General features: G+C 40.2%; 1 protein-coding gene and 1 long non-coding RNA gene across 2 annotated transcripts in view; one reads left to right on the top strand and one right to left on the bottom strand.

The window, feature by feature from the left end:
• Window positions 1-5,991, bottom strand: part of LOC133552058 (uncharacterized) — a 5,992-nt gene extending 1 nt beyond the window's left edge. The window contains exons 1-6 of the long non-coding RNA XR_009806607.1: window positions 5,826-5,991; window positions 4,847-4,924; window positions 4,236-4,313; window positions 3,626-3,703; window positions 1,072-1,143; window positions 1-955 (exon numbers count right to left, since the gene is read on the bottom strand). The exon at window positions 1-955 is cut by the window's left edge and continues 1 nt beyond it. This is a non-coding gene — a long non-coding RNA (uncharacterized LOC133552058). The remainder of the gene's footprint in view (window positions 956-1,071; window positions 1,144-3,625; window positions 3,704-4,235; window positions 4,314-4,846; window positions 4,925-5,825) is intronic.
• The window catches only part of mtnr1bb (melatonin receptor 1Bb), a 135,457-nt gene that overhangs the window by 14,849 nt on the left and 97,830 nt on the right, over window positions 1-22,778 (top strand). The window lies entirely within an intron of this gene.

Below are 22,778 nucleotides of genomic sequence, written 5' to 3'. Positions count from 1 at the left end.
CACACACACACACACACACACACACATACGTGTTTGGGTGACATATGAGGACTTATGACAAAAACGTGACATATGGGGACATGCCTTTCCAATGGTCCTGCAGGCCTGGGAATCAGATGGTTAGTGAACCAGAATTTTACAAACACAGTGGTCTATTGAGATTTTTGCAACTCTTTTGTTTTTTTCTGAACCTGATTTTTATGGTACATATGAGGACTTGTCAGGTTTCGGTGACAAATGAAGACCAGAGTGTTTAAGATTTCAAGTTTATGTGACATATGATGACCATGACGTCACCGAGTGTTTAAGATTTCAGGTTCATGTGACATATGATGACCATGACGTCACAGAGTGTTTAAGATTTCAAGTTTGTGAAATATGACAACCATGACGTCACAGAGTGTTTAAGATTTCAAGTTTGTGAAATATGACAACCATGACATCACAGAGTGTTAAAGATTTCAGGTTCATGTGACATATGAGGCTAATGACATCAGAGACTTAACAAAACCACCTGAGTTGGTTTAGTTGATGTGTTGTCATTTAAAAAAAAAAATCCCAATCCCATGCTACTGTAATCTAAAACCAAGAAGAGTTTAAAAGAAACATGGGTAAAAATGTAATTGTCGATTAAGTGTAACTGAATTGTTTTTGTGGATTTTGTCGCTAAGAATTATCTGGAATAAATACAAAACGCTTGCTGTTTATTTTGCTTTTTTAATTGCTGGTAACATACTCAAACTACCACAGAAGATGTGGGAAAACATTTTTTTTTCCTTTTTTAAATATAATTCTGTTTTGGATGTAGTACTTGATGTCAAGCCAATCTCTGTCCTGTAGAGTTACTAGTTCTTTATGGAGGGAGGCTTCACAATCTTTTTTACCTGGTACTTTGTTGCCAGTTACAAAATGCAACATGTGTCATTCAACTGCTTCCACTTCTTCCCCTTTGCAGCTGTCATAAAGGAGACAAAATACAATTTCTTACTGAAGGAATAATGACTATAACACAGTGAAAAGGTGCAAAACGTAATATAATATTCTAGTAAATGATGTGGATTATTTATTTACCCCGCTTTGGAGTGGACCAAGTGGAAGAAGCTTGAGACATACCCACTTCCAGCGATTTGTCCTGCTGTCAATCTGAAAGGAAGAATTAGAAAACTGTAAAAGTAAACATTTAACATATTGTGCTTTGTGAAGCAGCGGAGTATGTGTGTTGTCTGTCTATTTATCAATAATGCAGACCAGGAGTGTTGGCTGAGTTCTTAACGTTTGCTTTCAGAGCGTGCATATCACAACATACAAGATGCCATCATGGCGACACAACCTATACCGGGCTACCGCGCATGCTCGTCACTCCTGTTGCATGCTGGGTAGGGTAGTTCTTTTTTCCCCTGGCTCATAACATTACAATATAGTACCATGTATATGCGTTCAGTTTATCAAAGCACCAAGCAAACAGATATGGTCATAATTATTTTAAGTGCACTATGCAGAATAAACACAACATTATTGATATTGCTACTAAGGATAATTTGATCAAAAATTCCCTAAAACAACCTATAATATAAGTTTTTTAAACATAAGATCCCTGATAAAAAAAAATGTTTCTGCTGTTACCTCAGAAATTGCCTGTTCAGATGTTATGATTGTGGCTCAGAGATTTGTATGTAGATTATATTTATTTTCCATAACAAACAGGATAACTTAAATACCCTGGCAGTGGCAATAAGCTTAAATGTTTGTATTTACATTTTTGGAGTTGATTTTCATAAAATATGCTATTTAACTGCTACTGTTTAACAAGGACTGATTTAAATTGTGTTTGCACAACAAATGTTTTGGCGCTTTTGTTCATGTGGGAGAATATTCCAATAAAGGTGCACTACACACTACTTTTGAATTCATTATTGGGCTTTGCGTATACAATGCAGTTAATCGCGATTAATAAGAGAAATAGTGCGATTAACTTCGATTAAAAATTTTAATCGTTGCCCAGCCCTAATATATATACAAAAAAGTTGGGAAAATTGTGTTAGATGTAAATATAAACTGAATACAATTGTAGCTGAGATAGGCGCCAGCGCCCCCCGCGACCCCAAAAGGGAATAAGCGGTAGAAAAATGGATGGACAATGATTTGCAAATCCTTTTCAACCCATATTCAATTGAAAGCATTACAAAGACAACATATTTGATGTTAAAACTCAAACTTTTTTTTTTTTGCAAATAATAATTAACTTAGAATATCATGGCTGCAACACGTGCCAAAGTAGTTGGGAAAGGGCATGTTCACCACTGTGTTACATCACATTTTCTTTTAACAACACTCAATAAACGTTTGGGAACTGAGGAAACTAATTGTTGAAGCTTTAAAAGTAGAATTCTTTACCATTCTTGCTTGATGTAGAGCTTAAGTTGTCGTATTTTACGCTTCATAATGTGCTACACATTTTCGATGGGAGACATGTCTGGACTGCAGGCGGACCAGGAAAGTACCCGCACTCTTTTACTACGAAGACACGCTGTTGTAACACGTGGCTTGGCATTGTTTTGCTGAAATAAGCAGGGGCGTCCATGATAATGTTGCTTGGATGACAACATATGTTGCTCCAAAACCTGTATGGACCATTCAGCATTAATGGTGCCTTCTCAGATGTGTAAGTTACCCATGATTTGGGCACTAATACACCCCCATACCATCACACATGCTGGCTTTTGAACTTTGCGCCTATAACAATCCGGATGGTTATTTTCCTCTTTGTTCCGGAGAACACCACGTCCACAATTTCCATATATAATTTGAAATGTGGACTCGTCAGACCACAGAACACTTTTCCACTTTGCATCAGTCCATCTTAGATGAGCTCGGGCCCAGCGAAGCCCGCGACGTTCCTCTGTGTTGTTGATAAATGGCATTTGCTTTGCATAGTAGAGTTTTAACTTGCATTTACAGATGTAGCGACCAACTGTAGTAACTGACAGTGGTTTTCTGAAGTATTTCTGAGCCCATGTGGTGATATCTTTTACACACTGATGTCGGTTTTTAATGCAGTACATCGCTTACGTCCAGTGATTTCTCCAGATTCTCTGAACCTTTTGATAATTTTACGGACCGTAAATGGTAAAATCCCTAAATTCTTTGCAAAAAAAATGTTTAGCAGTTTTAACATCAAATATGTTGTCTTTGTAGCATATTCAACAGAATTGGGGTTGAAAATTCTTTGCAAATCATTGTATCCCGTTTATATGTACATCTAACACAATTTCCCAACTCATATGGAAACGGGGTTTGAATGTATTTATATATATATATATATATATATATATATATATATATATATAGCCTATTATTTGCGCACTATTTACAAGTTATGTACCAAAAACACGACCACCGAAAAAATACTTTGATCAATGAAAACAGCGCTGCAGAAACCGGCTGTAAACATCTCCTGTTTTGCTAAACATGAGTTCCAAACTCCCTACTGACTAACATGGATGTACCCTTACGAAAATGATGTCATATAAACTGATCTGTGAGAGATTAAAATTAATAAATGTCTTTCAAAATATAGGTTGGGTCAAATTTAGAGCAGATATAGTAAAAATAGACATGTAATAACCTGTTGGAGGGATGAAGTCGGTTTATGGCTGTCATCTGAATCTAGAGAATGTTGAGATAGAACCTCAACAGTTGGTTTCTGCAACAAAACACAAAAATATAATGTCATAACTAATTAATTATAACATTCTCACCACTTTTTGTTGATAAAAATATGAGCATACAATGCCAGATAAAGGGTAAATATTATTACAGAGTTTCAGCTCTTAGACAATTCATTAAGAATGTAACACACACAAAAATCTGGTTCAGAAAATATGAGGACCTGAATTGAGACACTCATTTTAAAGCTTTGACATTAACATTGTAACACACATTTTCTGGTTCAGAAAATATGAGGACCTTATATGAAACACACCTAAGTCTTTCTTGCTTCAAACAATATAAGGACATGACGAGTGTTCACATGTAGAATTTATGTTGTTGACTTGTAACATCTCCTGTTTTGCTAAATATGAGTTCTAAACTTTCTACTGACTAACATGGATGTACCCTTGCGAAAAAGTTGTCATATAAACTGATCTGTGAGAGATTAAAATAAATAAATGTCTTTCAAAATATAGGTTGGGTCAAATTTAGAGCAGATATAGTAAAAATAGACATGTAATAACCTGTTGGAGGGATGAAGTCAGTTAATGGCTCACATCTGAATCTGGAGAATGTTGAGATGGAACCTCAACAGTTGGTTTCTGCAACAAAACACAAAAATATAATGTCAGAACTAATTAATTATAACATTATCAGCACTTTTTGTTGATAAAAATCTGAGCATACAATGCCAGATAAATAGTAAAGATTATTACAGAGTTTCAGCTCTTAGACAATTAATTAAGAATATAAAACACACTAAAATCTGGTTCAGAAAATATGAGGACCTGAATTGAGACACTCATTTTAAAGCTTGGACATTAACATTGTAACACACACTAATCTGGTTTAGAAAATATGAGGACCTTATATGAAACACACCTAAGTCTTTCTTGGTTCAAACAATATAAGGACATGACGAGTGGTCACATGTAAAATGTATGTTGTTGACTTGTAACATCTCCTGTTTTGCTAAACATGAGTTCCAAACTCCTTACTGACTAACATGGATGTACCCTTACGAAAATGTTGTCATATAAACTGATCTGTGAGAGATTAAAATTAATAAATGTCTTTCAAAATATAGGTTGGGTCACATTTAGAGCAGATATAGTAAAAATAGACTTGTAATAACCTGTTGGAGGGATGAAGTCGGTTTATCGCTCACATCTGAATCTGGAGAATGTTGAGATAGAACCCCAACAGTTGGTGTCTGCAACAAAACACAAAAATATAATGTCAGAACTAATTAATTATAACATTAACAACCACTTTTGGTTGATAATATTCTGAGCATATAATTCTACATAAACAGTAAAGATTATTATAGCGTTTTAGCTCTTGGACTATTATTTAAGAATGTAACATTCACTAAAATGTGGTTCAGAAAATATGAGGACCTGGATTGAAACACTCATTTTAAAGCTTTGAATTAAACATTGTAACACACACTAATGTGGTTCAGAAAAATATGAGGACCTTATATGAAACACACTGAAGTCTTTTTTAGTTCAAACAATATGAGTACATGACAAGTGATCACATATAGAATTCATGTTGCTGACCTGTAACATCTCCTGTTTTGCTAAACATGAGTTGTAAATTCCACAGACTAACATGGATGTACGCTTAAAAAAATGTTGTCATATAAACTGATCTGTGAGAGGTTAAAAGGATTAAATGTCTTTTGAAGTATAGGTTGTGTCAAGTTTTTAGCAGATATAGGGCAGCACGGTGGAACAGGGGTTAGTGCATGTGCGTCACAAATCGAAGGTCCTGAGTAGTCCTGAGTTAAATCCTGGGCTCGTGATCTTTCTGTGTGGAGTTTGCATGTTCTCCCCGTGACTGCGTGGGTTCCCTCCGGGTACTCCGGCTTCATCTTACCTCCAAAGACATGCACCTGGGGATAGGTTGATTGGCAACACTAAATTGGCCCTAGTGTGTGAATGTGAGTGTAAATGTTGTCTATTTGTGTTGGCCGTGTAATGAGGTGGCGACTTGTCCAGGGTGTACTCCGCCTTCCGCCCGAATGCAGCTCAGATAGGCTCAAGCACACCCCGCCAACCCAAAAAAGGGACAGGTAGTAGAAGATAGTAAAATAGTCAAGTAATAACCTGTTGGAGGGATGAAGTCGGTTTATCGCTCACATGAGTCTGGAGAATGTTGAGATAGAACATCAACAGTTGGTGTCTGCAACAAAACACATAAAAATAATGTTAGAACTTATTAATTATAACATTATCAGCATTTTTTGTTGTTAACATTATGAGCATATAATGCCAGATAAATAGTAAAGATATATATAGAGGGTTTCTGTCTCTTGTCCCGCTCATGTCTTGAGATGAACTTCCCTCGGTACTCGACCACAAAAGAACCTTTTTAAATTGATGCAAGAGTAAATACACCATATCCTGATAAAACAGTTTATCAATTAACAATGTTTGGAATATCTGTTTTAAAAAGGAATAATAATAGTCGTTACTTGACTAAAAATTCAATTACAAACAGAATTACTCTTTCATAAATGTAAATAATTATTAAATTAAGTACAAACCACGTTTCCATATGAGTTGGGAAATTGTGTTAGATGTAAATATAAACGGAATACAATGATTTGCAAATCATTTTCAACCCATATTCAGTTGAATATGCTACAAAGACAACATATTTCATGTTCAAACTGATAAACATTTTTTTGGTGCAAATAATCATTAACTTTAGAATTTGATGCCAGCAACACGCAACAAACAAGTTGGGAAAGGTGGCAATAAATACTGATAAAGTTAAGAAATGCTCATCAAACACTTATTTGGGACATCCCACAGATGTGAAGGCTAATTTGGAACAGGTGGGTGCCATGATTGGCTATAAAAACAGCTTCCCAAAAAATGCTCAGTCTTTCACAGGAAAGGATGGGGCGAGGTACACCCCTTTGTCCACAACTGTGTGAGCAAATAGTCAAACAGTTTAAGAACAACGTTTCTCAAAGTGCAATTGCAAGAAATTTAGGGATTTCAACATCTACGCTCCTTGATATCATCAAAAGGTTCAGAGAATCTGGAGAAATCACTCCACGTAAGCGGCATGTCTGGAAACTAACATTGAATAACCGTGACCTTCCATCCCTCAGACGGCACTGTATCAGAAACCGACATCAATCTCTAAAGGATATCACCACATGAGTTCAGGAACACTCCAGAAAACCACTGTCACTAAATACAGTTTGTTGCTATATTGGGGCGGTATAGCTCGGTTGGTAGAGTGGCCGTGCCAGCAACTTGAGGGTTGCAGGTTTGATTCCCACTTCCGCCATCCTAGTTACTGCCATTGTGTCCTTGGGCAAGACACTTTACCCACCTACTCCCAGTGCCACCCACACTGGTTTAAATGTAACTTAGATATTGGGTTTCACTATGTAAAGCGCTTTGAGTCACTAGAGAAAAGCGCTATATAAATATAATTCACTTCACTATATCTGTAAGTGCAAGTTTAAGATCTATTATGCAAAGCGAAAGCCAATTATCAACATCCAGAAACGCCGCCGGCTTCTCTGGGCCCGAGATCATCTAAGATGGACTGATGCAAAGTGGAAAGGTGTTCTGTGGTCTAACGAGCCCACATTTCAAATTGTTTTTGGAAATATTCGACACCGTTTCATCCGGACCAAAGGGGAAGCGAACCATCCAGACTGTTATCGACGCAAAGTTGAAAAGCCAGCATCTGTGATGGTATGGGGGTGCATTAGTGCCCAAGGCATGGGTAACTTACACATCTGTAAGTTACCCATCTGTTTGGAACAACATTTGCTGCCATTTAAGCGCCGACTTTTTCATGTACGCCCCTGCTTATTTCAGCAAGACAATGCCAAGCCACATTCAGCACATGTTCAGCTTCATAAAAAAAGAGTGCAGGTACTTTCCTGGCCGGCCTGCAGTCCTATCAAAAATGTGTGGTGCATTATGAAGCGTAAAATACGACAGAGGAGACCCCGGACTGTTGAACGACTGAAGCTCTACATAAAACAAAAATGGGAAAGAATTCCACCTTCCAAGCTTCAACAATTAGTTTCCTCAGTTCCCAAACGGTTATTGAGTGTTGTTGAAAGAAAAGGTGATGTAACACAGTGGTGAACATGCCCTCTCCCAACTACTTTGGCACGTATTGCAGCCATGAAATTCTAAGTTAATTATTATTTGTAAAAAAAAATTATTCCGTTTGGATTTACATCTAACACAATTTCCCAACTCATATGGAAACGGGGTTTGTAATTAATGTGTTACTTGAAAAAGAAAAGTTTTAAATATCTAGCATATGCAGTTGAGAGACATTTCATGAGAGCAGAGTGTGTGTGTGCCTTTAAAAAGCTGTGCCTTTTGCCAAGTGACGTGAGACTTCAGCGCCCAGACATAGCAGAATAGTTCAGCTGTATTTTTTAGCTCAGCAGTGGCAGTTAAGATAGTTCTGTTGAATGTTTTTGTTCGCGTGTGGATGAGGCCTCTTTCTATTTGATATCGTGTTCATAATTACTTCCGGGGGTTGCTTTCATTAGTAAAAAGATATTACCTGCACTAAACCTTTTGTGCTTCTCACGCTGTCTTGTTGACATACAATCACATCAAAAGTAGCATGCCAGATTACATAAAACGCATCGTAACAGCGTTGTAGCGTACATAAAAGTTATTAGATTACTCGTTACCGGTAAAAGTAACAGCATTAGTAACATCGTTTTCATATACCGCTGTTATACCATCCATCCATCCATCCATCATCTTCCGCTTTTCCGAGGTGGGGTCGCGGTGGCAGCAGCTTAAGCAGGGAAGCCCAGACTTCCCTCTCCCCAGTCACTTCGTCTAGCTCTTCCCGGGGGATCCCGAGGCGTTCCCAGGCCAGCCGAGAGACATAGTCTTCCCAACATGTCCTGGTTCTTCCTCGTGGCCTCCTACCGGTTGGACGTGCCCTAAACACCTCCCTAGGGAGGCGTTCGGGTGGCATCCTGACCAGATGCCCGAACCACCTCATCTGGCTCCTCTCCATGTGGAGGAGCAGCAGCTTTACTTTGAGTCCCTCCCGGATGGCAGAGCTTCTCACCCTATCTCTAAGGGAGAGACCCGCCACCCGGCGGAGGAAACTCATTTGGGCCGCTTGTACCCGTGTTCTTATCCTTTCGGTCATGACCCAAAGCTCATGACCATAGGTGAGGATGGGAATGTAGATCGACCGGTAAATTGAGAGCTTTGCCTTCCGGCTCAGCTCCTTCTTCACCACAACGGATCGGTACAACGTCCGCATTACCGAAGACGCCACACCGATCCGCCTGTCGATCTCACCATCCACTCTTCCCTCACTCGTGAACAAGACTCCGAGGGGCCATAGAGGTCGGGTGCATTGTGAGCTGGGCGGCAGCCGAAGGCAGGGCACTTGGCGGTCCGATCCTCGGCTACAGAAGGTAGCTCTTGGGACGTGGAACGCTGTTATTCCAAACACTTCTAATTAAAGCCATATAATACAACCTCTATTAGACAGTAAGGAAATGATCCAAATGAGATGTTGATACAGTTACCATTGATATGTTACATAACAAGACATACCTTTCCAATCATTGATCCACGGGGCCTTAAAACAAGACTTGTCACATCCAGATCAAATAAACTCGGTGGCTTCAGCCTCAGGATTACGTCTCGCTCTTCTTTTGGACACGATGTCTATATCATGTGTTGATGCGCCTAACAAATCCACACATAAAAATGAAAAAAGTCAGTGACACAGAAATAAAACAAAGAACTAAACCCTTCAAAAACTGTTAAATTTAGGCTCAATGCAGACATGAAGCTTCTCAAACAAAGAACTAATGTAACAATATCAGTAACATGCCAACTCCACAGTGCTTATCAGCTTGAAATATTTGTATTTGACAAAAAGTATAAACAATTTGAAGAACTCTAGTCTGTCTTGTTTAAAATTAAGAAAAGGTTTACTTGCATAGTGATCAAGGGTGATGGGTCAAATGCAGAGAATAATTTCACCACACCTAGTGTGTGACAATCACTGCTACTTATAATCTTCCATGCAACTTTAAAAAAAAAAAATTAAATGCCTTGGCCTTGGCCCAGAACTGAAATGCTTTATTTAACCTCATGAAATCAAATCTGGTTGCAATTAATAACAAAAAACATTTAACTGTTCTTTATAATGAACTATTTTCCTATGTTAAAAAACATTGGTCAATTTAATTACGTTAAACTCCATTTTATGCTCACCTGATTCAACCATGCTGCTGAAGACTGTCAAAGATGGTTTGTGGCCAAGATAGATGTCCCCCTCCGGTGATGCAGGTCCCGGAAGTGCTGTTCACTGAGCGCCCTGTTGTGCTCAAAATCGTGTGTGAAGTTTTGTATTTCGCTTATAAATGGTCCTTTTGGAAAACCCTTTTTATATATATTCAATATTAAGTGTGATACGTGAACTGTATAACTTCCATGAGGAAAATAATAAACTAGTGATTTAGCCCTCTGTTAGGAGCCGACATCATCCACTGGCCAATCAGGCAGCGCCTAACTGAAAATTGGACCAATCAGACGCCGAGACTCTTCAGAGTGGGCGGAAGTAACCATTTTGAACACCATGTAAAATGAATACCTCCAAAAACAATCGCCAATTGAATCCAAAATTTGTCCCAAAGATAAAAATACCAAAATCATGTGCTATTGTAACCATTTGAAAATATTAAATACTGTATGTAGTTTGAATTCCATTTGAATTATTGCCTTAGTCTCAATCAAAGTTGAGGGTTGTTTTATTGGGTTTTTTTGGGAGGGGGTGGAGTGGGGGGGAGGCATTTATGCAAAAACCTACATTTCAGGCACATTTAAATTAATTATTGTGCGGCATTGTATTTTAGTCAACATAATAGCAAAAAGCCCAATACAGTAAAATACTGAATCAAACCGATTAAATCATCACCATAATCCCTTTATTATTGATTGTCTAGCCCAAATCCTCTCCAGATAAACCAAATGAATAGATAAAACTAACATAAAAAAGGTTGAGATCATCAGATCAGTTGAAGATGTGTTATTTGATTTAGATTTCAAAAGTATGTTTATTGTTGTAATGATTAGAGGTTTTTCAAAATGTTGGAGTGTGTGAGTTTCTGACCCACATGACATATGAGGACATATGACATATGAGGACAAGTGTGTGTGTGTGTGTGTCCTAATAGCAAAGATGGCCACTAGGGGCAAAATCGAAGGTGAGCAAAAAAATTAAACACACTTTCACACACTTTTTCTGAAAATTTGACAAATGAAGACTTCAGAGATTTTTGGTCTGGGAACATGCTGGGAGGGTCTAGAACACGATAGCATTGCGGGAAATATGAGGACATGGAAAATGTCCCCATATTTCAACAGGTCCTCATATGTAAGGTGAAATTTCATAAAAATGTCCCCATATGTCACTTTGACAAACGCACACACACACACACACACACACACACACACACACACACACACACACACACACACACACACACACACACACACACACACACACACACACCTGTTCTAATGGACTGTGTTGAGGACTCATTGCAGGCCTAATTAAGCCTTTAGCAGCTATTATGTCTCCATATTGACAAGTCTGATTGATTGCTCCCAGCCTCCTCCGTAACTGCTCCACTCCGGCCTATTTATCTATTTATTTATTTATTCATCCTACCATCTCGGCGCCAGCCAGAGGTTTCAGGTGGAAACGAGGCAGCAGGCGGCTCGAAAAAAAAAAAGCCTGACGGGTCATTTACTGGATTCTCAAAGTGCAGCTTTTCTTCCGCCACGTCTTGTTTTTCCCCCCCAGCAAAAAAAGAAAAAACGTTGAACAATTTCATCGCTGTCAGCCTTGGTTGAAAATGCGGGGAACATCCTGACAAGAGCGAAGGCGGCGCTGGTAATCCTTCAGGCTGCCGTCCGACTGCCTACATATTTTTTTCTCTTTCGGGCTCCAATTTGGGGCAAAAGGATGGAAAAACAACAACAACAACGTGTTAGCGTATTTTTTTTAAAATCAGTGGGATGAAAGCATTCTTCCACTTTGTCACTTTGCATCCACGGCTGTTTTTATACACGCACTAATTACAGTGTAAACAAACATTCACAAACTCTATTGGGTCCTGTTAAATGGAATGAAACAACAGAAATAGGAATAATTGGTTCCGGCCGAGACAAAAATCCATATTTCGGTGAAGGTTTGAACACTCCGAAGGCAATAATAAGTGATGAGTCAAGTGAAGTAAACAGACGACAACAACAAGGACAAGCTTGTCCTTGTTGTTGTCTGTTTTGTTGTCCCTTTGGCGCACTCACAAGCAATCAGAAATCACAAAAATCCCTAATTTTAATGCATTTTTTTTTTTTCAAATAGGGACCGCAGATATAAATTAACTTTGAAATCAGGGGTCTCCAAACTTTTTGACTATATATAAATATATATACCGTATTTCCTTGAATTGCCGCAGGACATATAGTATGCGCCTGCCTTGAATTACTGCCAGGTCAAACTTGCTTCGCAAAATAATTAGCGCATGCTTAGTATTACCGCCTAATCAAACTCGTGACGTCACGAGTGACGCTAACCCCTGTCATCGTTTTCAAAATAATAATTTGAAATCGCATAAAGGGAAGAAGATTAAGAGCTATTCAGTAGGATTTAAGGTCCAAGCTTACATCACACTCACATTTTTACTGCATGCCTTTGGTAAGTGCCGGAGTGAGAAGAGGTTTTAAACTAATTAGCGCATGCTTACTTTTACCGCATGCCTTTGGTAAGCGCAGGAGTGAGAAAACGTTTGAAATACGGTGTATATATATTATATATATATATATATATATATATATATATATATATATATATATATTTTTTTTTTACCGAGGAGTGCAACAGACTGCTGGACTCCATACCACGCCGTATTGCTGCAGCAATTCAGGCAAAAGGAGCTGCAACTAAAGTATTGATTGCTGAAACTTTCCATGTTCATACTTTTCAGTTGGCCCACATTTCTAAAAAATATTTTCTGGTACTAGTCGTAACTAATGTTCTAATTTTCTGAGATACTGAATGTGGGATTTTCAGTGATTGTCAGCAATAATCATTAAAAAAAAAAAAAAAGCAACTTCATTTTATTTCACCTCCGGATTGGGTTAACATTCATTTTTAAGAAAAAAAAAAATGCTTTCTTCTTTTTTTTTTTTGTGCGACTCGGTCTTTGTTGTACCTTTCGGAAGGTATTGTATAGAAAAGTCGAGCATAAAGAAGTTGTGCAGAGACACAATCGTGTTGACGGAAGGAAGGCTTTTTAGTGTCGCGGTCGATTGAAATGCTTTTTTTCCATCAAAGGCGGCTTTTCTTTGGCACCTTTTGATCTTCGAGGGTGTCTCGCTCCTCCTGACCACCGAGACAAGAGAAAAGAAAAAACGTCAACAAACGCGGGCTGCAAATGTCACGTCCGTCACGACGTAGGGCGCCCCCTGGTGGCGACAATGTCCTGGTTGTGGAAGGACAACCATTGCATCATATCCACCTGTGTCAAGTATGCCCTGCCTTCAAAAACCACTACATTTGCACTCTACACATGACAGAATTGAACTTAATCAAGTTACAAACCCCGTTTCCATATGAGTTGGGAAATGGTGTTAGATGTAAATATAAACAGAATACAATGATTTGCAAATCCTTTTCAAGCCATATTCAGTTGAATATGCTACAAAGACAACATATTTCATGTTCAAACTCATAAACTTTATTTTTAACTTAGAATTTCATGGCTGCAACACGTGCCAAAGTAGTTGGGAAAGGGCATGTTCACCACTGTGTTACATCACCTTTTCTTTTAACAACACTCAATAAACGTTTGGGAACTGAGGAAACTAATTGTTGAAGCTTTGAAAGTGGAATTCTTTCCCATTCTTGTTTTATGTAGAGCTTCAGTCCTTCAACAGTCCGGGGTCTCCGCTGTCCTATTTTACGCTTCACACATTTTCCATGGGAGACAGGTCTGGACTGCAGGCGGGCCAGGAAAGTACCCGCACTCTTTTTTTACGAAGCCACGCTGTTGTAACACGTGGCTTGGCATTGTTTTGCTGAAATAAGCAGGGGCGTCCATGAAAAAGACGGCGCTTAGATGGCAGCATATGTTGTTCCAAAAGCTGTATGTACCTTTCAGCATTAATGGTGCCTTCACAGATGTGTAAGTTACCCATGCCTTGGGCACTAATGCACCCCCATACCATCACACATGCTGGCTTTTACACTTTGCGTCAATAACAGTCTGGATGGTTCGCTTCCCCTTTGGTCCGGATGAGACGATGTGGAATATTTCCCCCAAAAATTTGAAATGAGGACTCGTCAGACCACAGAACACTTTTCCACTTTGCATCAGTCCATCTTAGATGATCTCAGGCCCAGAGAAGCATGCAGCATTTCTGGATGTTGTTGATAAATGGCTTTCGCTTTGCATAGTAGAGCTTTAACTTGCACTTACAGATGTAGCGACAAACTGTCTTTAGTGACAGTGGTTTTCTGAAGTCTTCCTAAGCCCATGTGGTGATATCCTTTAGAGATTGATGTCTGTTTTTGAGGGATGGAAGGTCACGGTCATTCAATGTTGGTTTCCGGCCATGCTGCTTACGTGGAGTGATTTCTCCAGATTCTCTGAACCTTTTGATGATATTATGGAGCGTAGATGTTGAAATCCCTAAATTTCTTGCAATGTCACTTTGAGAAAGGTTGTTCTTAAACTGTTTGACTATTTGCTCACACAGTTGTGGACAAAGGGGTGTACCTCGCCCCATCCTTTCTTGTGAAAGACTGAGCATTTTTTGGGAAGCTGTTTTTATAGCCAATCATGGCACCCACCTGTTCCCAATTAGCCTGCACACCTGTGGGATGTTCACAATAAGTGTTTGATGAGCATTCCTCAACTTTATCAGTATTTATTGCCACCTTTCCCAACTTCTTTGTCACGTGTTGCTGGCATCAAATTCTAAAGTTAATGATTATTTGCAAAAAAATAAAGTTTATGAGTTTGAACATGAAATATGTTGTCTTTGTAGCATATTCAACTGAATATGGCTTGAAAATGATATATATATATATATATATATATATATATATATATATATATATATATATATATATATATATATATATATATATATTTGTATTTATTTTTTTGTATTTATTTTTTGGGTATATTTATATATTTTTTTACATAATATATATTATTGATCTTTTGTTGTTTTATTTTTACATATTTATATATATATTTTTACATACTTAAAATGTAACCTTCCTCTGATCATACTCCCCTCAGCTAAATTTTATTTTTTTGTATTTTTTGCTATGGCAGTGTTATTTATGGGGAGGTGGTTATGAATAATAACACATTAATAACATAAAGGCTACAATGGACAAAAACTAATTGCAGCACAAATGTTGCACAAACGAATGTTTAGGGAGATTTTGACCAGGTTGGGGGTGGGGGGGGGGTGTTATTTATGGGGTCTGTTAATGGATAATAACAAGTCAATAACATAACAAATATAATAGTTAGAAAAAATTAAATTGCAGCACAAAAGTTGCACAAACCAATGTGACAAGTTTGGGGGATTTTGACCAGGTTGGGAAGGCCTGGTTATGTTAGCATAAAAAAAAACATAAAATAGCTGAACAAAAACAGAGTGCAGCACAAATGTTGCACAAACGAATATATAATAACGTTAGGTATTATACTGTTCAAACGTTTATTGAGTGTTGTTAAAAGAAAAGGTGATGTAACACAGTGGTGAACATGCCCTTTCCCAACTACTTTGGCACGTGTTGCAGCCATGAAATTCTAAGTTAATTATTATTTGCAAAAAATAAAGTTTATGAGTTTGAACATGAAATATGTTGTCTTTGTAGCATATTCAACTGAATATGGCTTGAAAAGGATTTGCAAATCATTGTATTCTGTTTATATTTACATCTAACACCATTTCCCAACTCATATGGAAACGGGGTTTGTATATATATATATATATATATATATATATGTGTGTATATGTATGTATGAGGCACTTTGGCGGGCTGCCTGTTCAGGCATCACGGCGGCCGACCGAGGTGCTCGCTACGCCACGCTGCCCACGGCGGCTGAGGGCGACCCACGCCACGCTGCAGGTGGGAAAACAGCTGATTGAAGTGGAGTGTTTACACATCTCCCCCGGCCATTAGTCACCACTGGAGGCTTTGCATAAATGTGCGGGATGACATGGTGATGACATGATGATGACTAAACTGGACTTCTCTTGCCTACACATGTGCTGCCATGTTGATAACAATGATAATGATGATAACAATGATAATGATGATAACAATGATAATGATGATAACAATAATGATAATGATAATAATGGGTTGTACTTGTATAGCACTTTTCTACCTTCAAGGTACTCAAAGCGCTTTGATACTACTTCCACATTCACACACTGATGGAGGGAGCTGCCATGCAAGGCGCCAACCAGCACCCATCAGGAGCAAGGGTGAAGTGTCTTGCTCAGGACACAACGGACGTGACGAGGTTGGTACTAGGTGGGATTTGAACCAGGGACCCTCGGGTTGCGCACGGCCACTCTTCCACTGCGCCATGCCGTCCCTAAATAATAATAATAATCATGACAATGATAATAATTATAATAATAACAATGATGATATTTAATAATGATAAAAATAAGAGTACCCGGCCTTCCGCCCGATTGTAGCTGAGATATGTGCCAGCGCCCCCCTGACCCCAAAAAGGGAATAAAAGGTAGAAAAGGATGGATGGATAGATAAAAATAAGAAAAATGTGAATGATAATGATGATAATACTCATTATAATGATAATAATAATACTAATGATAATGATAATAATAATAATAATTACAATAATAATAGTGATAATAATTATACTATTGATAATAATAATAATGACAATAATTTGAATAATAATAATACTTAATAATGACAATAATTATAATGATGATAATAATAATATTAATAACAATAATAATATGAATGGTAATTATAATAGATAGATAGATGGATAGTACTTTATTGATTCCTTCAGGAGAGTTCCTTCAGGAAAATTAAAATTCCAGCAGCAGTGTACAGAGTTGAGATCAATTTAAAGTAAAAAGTAAATAATGTGGGTTTAAAAGGACATAAATTAGAGAAATATTACAAAAACAATAAAAACAATGAGAATAACAATATAACAGTAAAGTAAGAATATAACAAGACAAAATAGGCAGTAGTGACCATGTTATGAAAACGTATTGCACTGTTATTGTTTTGCATCCCCTGTCAGTGCTCAGAGAGTATGGGGTATCGGACTGTCTTATTGTGGCGGTCCACTCCCTGTATGATCAGTGTCAGAACATAGTCCACTCCCTGTATGATCGGCATCAGAACTTGGTCTGCATTGCCGACAGTAAGTCAGACCTGGTTCCAGTGAGGGTTGGACTCCGCCAAGACTGTCCTTTGTCACCCATTCTGTTCATAACTTTTATGGACAGAATTTCTAGGCGCAGTCAAGGCGTTGAGGGGTTCCGGTTTGGTGACCGCAGGATTAGGTCTCTGCTTTTTGCAGATTATGTGGTCCTGATGGTTTCATCTGACCAAGATCTTCAGCTCCCACTGGATCGGTACGCAAGGATGAAAATCTGCACTTCCGAGTCCGAGTCCATGGTTATCACCTGGAAAAGGGTGGAGTGCCCCAAGGTGGGGAGTTCAAGTACCTAGGAGTCTTGTTCACGAGTGAGGGAAGAGTGGATGGTGAGATCGACAGGCGGATCGGTGCGGCGTCTTCAGTGATGCGGACCCTGTTGTGGTGAAGAAGGAGCTGAGCTGTAAGGCAAATCTCTCAATTTACCGGTAGATCCACGTTCACATCCTCACCTATGGTCATGAGCTTTGGGTATTGGACTGCCTGATTGTGGTAGTACGCTCCCTGTATAATCGCCGTCAGAACCTGGTCCGCATTTCCGGCAGTAAATTGGACATGTTTCCAGTGAGGGTTGGACTCCGCCCAGGCTGTCCTTTGTCACCCATTCTGTTCAAAACTTTTATGGACAGAATTTGTAGTCGCAGTCAAGGCGATGAAGGGATCCGTTTTGGTGGCTGCACGATTAGGTCTCTGCTTTTTGCGGATTATGTGGTCCTGATGGCTTCATCTGACCAGGATCTTCAGCTCTCACTGGATCAGTTCGCAGCCGAGTGTGAAGCGACCGGAATGAGAATCAGCACCTCCAAGTCCGAGTCCATGGTTCTCGCCCGGAAAAGGGTGGAGTGCCCCAAGTGGAGGAGTTCAAGTACCTTGGAGTCTTGTTCACAAGTAAAGGAGGTGTGGATCGTGAGATCGACAGGCGGATCGGTGCAGCGTCTTCAGTAATGCGGACCCTGTATCGATCCATCGTGGTGAAGAAGCAGCTAAGGTGGAAGGCAAAGCTCTTAATTTACCAGTCAATTTACGTTTACATCCTCACCTATGGTCATGAGCTTTGGGTATTGGACCGCCTGATTGTGGCAGTACGCTCCCTGGCAGTACGTAGATCTTGCCACGAGTGGAGGAGTTCAAGTACCTCGGAGTCTTGTTCACGAGTGAGGGAAGAGTGGATGGGGAGATCGACAGGCGGATCGGTGCGGCGTCTTCAGTAATGCGGACCCTATATCGATCCGTCGTAGCTGAGCCTGAAGGCAAAGCTCTCAATTTACCGGTCGATCTACATTCCCATCCTTCACCTTTGCTCATGACCTTTGGGTCATGACCAAAAGGACAAGATCACGACTACAAGCGGCCAAAATGAGTTTCCTCCGCCGGGTCGCGGGTCTCTCCTTTAAAGGTGGGCTGAGAAGCTCTGTCATCCGGAAGGAGCTCAGAGTAAAGCCCTCCACATTGAGGGGTGGTGTTTAGGGCCGGTAGGAGACCACGGGGAAGACCCAGGACAGGGTGGAGAGACTATGTCTCCCAGCTGACCTGGGGAACCCCTCAAAGGGAAGTCTGGGCTTCTCTGCTTGGGCCACTTCAGCCCCTTATCCTGCTCACAGGTTCGATCATAATTGGCAACGGCATTCCCTTGCCACGCTCAAGTCGGATCCACTTCGTCCCACAATTCCACGGAACCTTCATTGTGCGAAAGGTGCAGAGCTATCCGAGGCGCCATCTCGGGTCAGAAGAATGTGAGGCGAAGGAGATTACTGTCAAAGCGATCCCACGCTTCACGGAGACTCCCCCGCCCCCCGCCCCCGCCGACCTCCTAGCTACATTTCCCCTAAGCGCTCCGGCCTTAGACCGAAGATAATGTCTTCCGCAAAAATAAACACATTGTTCAATCACCGGAGGAGTGACCGGAACATTCTGGGATCCTCCAACGCTAACACACGCGGGTCGTGTTTTCTGTCAGCAGCTTTCAGAATCAATAAGCTTCTCGCCTGGACATCCTTCTTCGGTGCGGTCTAGTCCTGTAAACAGAAACCTGCGGGGCGTGACGGTGCTCCACAATCACCGCTTGGCCTCCTTTTAACAGACTAGGGAATAGAAGATCCATTTTTTGGAGGGGGGGAGGGGATTTGAAACATTTGATTAATGACGCTGCTCCTTCAGGATGCCACCCGAACGCCTCCGTTTGAGACGTCCGGACGGCAGTAGGCCGAGGGGAAGACCCAGGACACGTTGGGAAGACTATGACCTATGGCTGGCCTGGGAACACCTCTGGATGACCCCGGGAGGAGCTGGACCAAGTGGCTGGGGAGAGGGAAGTCCGGGGTTCTCTACTTAGGCTGCTGCCCCCGCGACCCAACTTCGGATAAGCGGAAAAAGATGGATGGATGGATGTTGTTGTTGTTCCCGGTGCCACCCACACTGGTTTAAATGTAACTTAGATATTGGGTTTCACTACATAAAAGCACATTGAGTCACTAGAGAAAAAACGCTATATAAATATAACTCACTTCATTTACATGGGTGTAATTTAAAATTTTTAAGCTGGCGTTTTTTTTCCCTATAATATCCACAAGTTTCAGTGAGCAGGTTATGTCGCAGCATGTGTGTTGACTTAGTATTTTTCCCGCGCCATGACTAGGGGAGGTTGTTTGGATTGTGTTGTATAAGTAAATGCTGTGCACAAATGTTGAATTAAACACGCCCGGGAGGAGCTGGACTAATTGGCAGGGGAGAGGGAAGTCTGGGCTTCTGTACTTAGGCTGCTGCCCCCGCGACCCAACCTTGGATAAGCGGAAAAGACGGATGGATGGATGGATGTTGTTGTTGTTCCCGGTGCCACCCACACTGGTTTAAATGTAACTTAGATATTGTGTTTCACTACATAAAAGCACATTGAGTCACTAGAGAAAAAGCGCTATATAAATAAAACCCACTTCATTTACATGGGTGTAATTTAAAATTTTTATGCTGATTGGGCTTTTTTTTTTTCTTATAATATCCACAAGTTTCAGTGAGCAGGTTATGTGTGTTGACTTAGTATTTTTCCCGCGCCATGACTAGGGAAGGTTGTTTGGATTGTGTTGTATAAGTAAATGCTGTGCACTAATGTTGAATTAAGCACGCCCGGGAGGAGCTGGACGAATTGGCTGGGGAGAGGGAGGTCTGGGCTTCTCTACTTAGGCTGCTGCCCCCGCGACCCGACCTCGCATAAGCGGAAAAAGACGGATGGATGGATGGATGGATGTTGTTGTTGTTCCCGGTGCCACCCACACTGGTTTAAATGTAACTTAGATATTGTGTTTCACTACATAAAAGCACATTGAGTCACTAGAGAAAAGGCGCTATATAAATATAACTCACTTCATTTTAATGGGTGTAATTTACAATGTTTATGCTGATTTGGCGGTTTTTTTTCCCCCAATAATATCCACAAGTTTCAGTGAGCCGGTTATGTGTGTTGACTTAGTATTTTTCCCGCGCCATGACTAGGGAAGGTTGTTTGGATTGTGTTGTATAAGTAAATGCTGTGCACAAATGTTGAATTAAGCACGCCCGGGAGGATCTGGACGAATTAGCTGGGGAGAGGGAAGTCTGGGCTTCTCTACTTAGGCTGCTGCCCCCGCGACCCAACCTTGGATAAGCGGAAAAGACGGATGGATGGATGGATGTTGTTGTTCCCGGTGCCACCCACACTGGTTTAAATGTAACTTAGATATTGGGTTTCACTACATAAAAGCACATTGAGTCACTAGAGAAAAAGTGCTATATAAATATAATTCACTTCATTTAAAAGGGTGTAATTTAAAATGTTTATGCTGATTGGGCTTTTTTCCCCCCTATAAAATCCAGAAGTTTCAGTGAGCAGGTTATGTGTCACCATGTGTGTTGACTTAGTATTTTTCCCGCGCCATGACTAGGGAAGGTTGTTTGGATTGTGTTGTATAAGTAAATGCTGTGCACTAATGTTAAATTAAACACGCCCGGGAGGAGCTGGACGAATTGGCAGGGGAGAGGGAAGTCTGGGCTTCTCTACTTAGGCTGCTGCCCCCGCGACCCGACTTCTGATAAGCAGAAAAAGACGGATGGACGGATGGATGGACGTTGTTGTTGTTCCCGGTGCCACCCACACTGGTTTTAGTGTAAAAACCCTTTTAGTCACTAGAGAAAAAGCGCTATATAAATATAATTCACTTCAATTAAATGGGTGTAATTTAAAATGTTTATGCTGATTGGGATTTTTTTTCCCCTGTAATATCCACAAGTTTCAGTGAGCAGGTTATGTGTCACCATGTGTGTTGACTTAGTATTTTTCCCGCGCCATGACTAGGGAAGGTTGTTTGGATTGTGTTGTATAAGTAAACGCTGTGCACAAATGTTGAATTAAACACGCCCGGGAGGAGCTGGACGAATTGGCTGGGGAGAGGGAAGTCTGGGCTTCTCTACTTAGGCTGCTGCCCCCGCGACCCAACCTTGGATAAGCGGAAAAGATGGATGGATGGATGTTGTCGTTGTTCCCGGTGCCACCCACACTGGTTTAAATGTAACTTAGATATTGGGTTTCACTACATAAAAGCACATTGAGTCACTAGAGAAAAAGTGCTATATAAATATAACTCACTTCATTTTAATGGGTGTAATTTAAATTTTTTAAGCTGATCGGGCGTTTTTTTTTTTTTCTATAATATCCACAAGTTTCAGTGATCAGGTTATGTGTCACCACGTGTGTTGACTTAGTATTTTTCCCGCGCCATGACTAGGGAAGGTTGTTTGGATTGTGTTGTATAAGTAAATGCTGTGCACAAATGTTGAATTAAACACGCCCGGGAGGAGCTGGACGAATTGGCAGGGGAGAGGGAAGTCTGGGCTTCTCTACTTAGGCTGCTGCCCCCGCGACCCAACCTCGCATAAGCAGAAAAAGACGGATGGATGGATGGATGTTGTTGTTGTTCCCGGTGCCACCCACACTGGTTTAAATGTAACTTAGATATTGTGTTTCACTACATAAAAGCACATTGAGTCACTAGAGAAAAAGCGCTATATAAATATAACTCACTTCATTTTATTGGGTGTAATTTAAAATGTTTATGCTGATTTGGCGTTTTTTTTCCCTATAATATCCACAAGTTTAGTGATCAGGTTATGTGTCAGCATGTGTGTTGACTTAGTATTTTTCCCGCGCCATGACTAGGGAAGGTTGTTTGGATTGTGTTGTATAAGTAAATGCTGTGCACAAATGTTGAATTAAACACGCCCGGGAGGAGCTGGACAAATTGATAAGCGGAAAAGACGGATGGATGGATGGATGGATGGATGTTGTTGTTCCCGGTGCCACCCACACTGGTTTAAATGTAACTTAGATATTGTGTTTCACTACATAAAAGCACATTGAGGCACTAGAGAAAAGGCGCTATATAAATATAACTCACTTCATTTTAACGGGTGTAATTTAAAATGTTTATGCTGATTTGGCGTTTTTTTTTCCCCAATAATATCCACAAGTTTCAGTGAGCCGGTTATGTGTGTTGACTTAGTATTTTTCCCGCGCCATGACTAGGGA

This window comes from Nerophis ophidion, linkage group LG04 (genome assembly GCF_033978795.1).
Source record: "Nerophis ophidion isolate RoL-2023_Sa linkage group LG04, RoL_Noph_v1.0, whole genome shotgun sequence".
NCBI classification, from domain to species: domain Eukaryota; kingdom Metazoa; phylum Chordata; class Actinopteri; order Syngnathiformes; family Syngnathidae; genus Nerophis; species Nerophis ophidion.
This window is presented reverse-complemented; position numbering and strand designations above follow the sequence as displayed.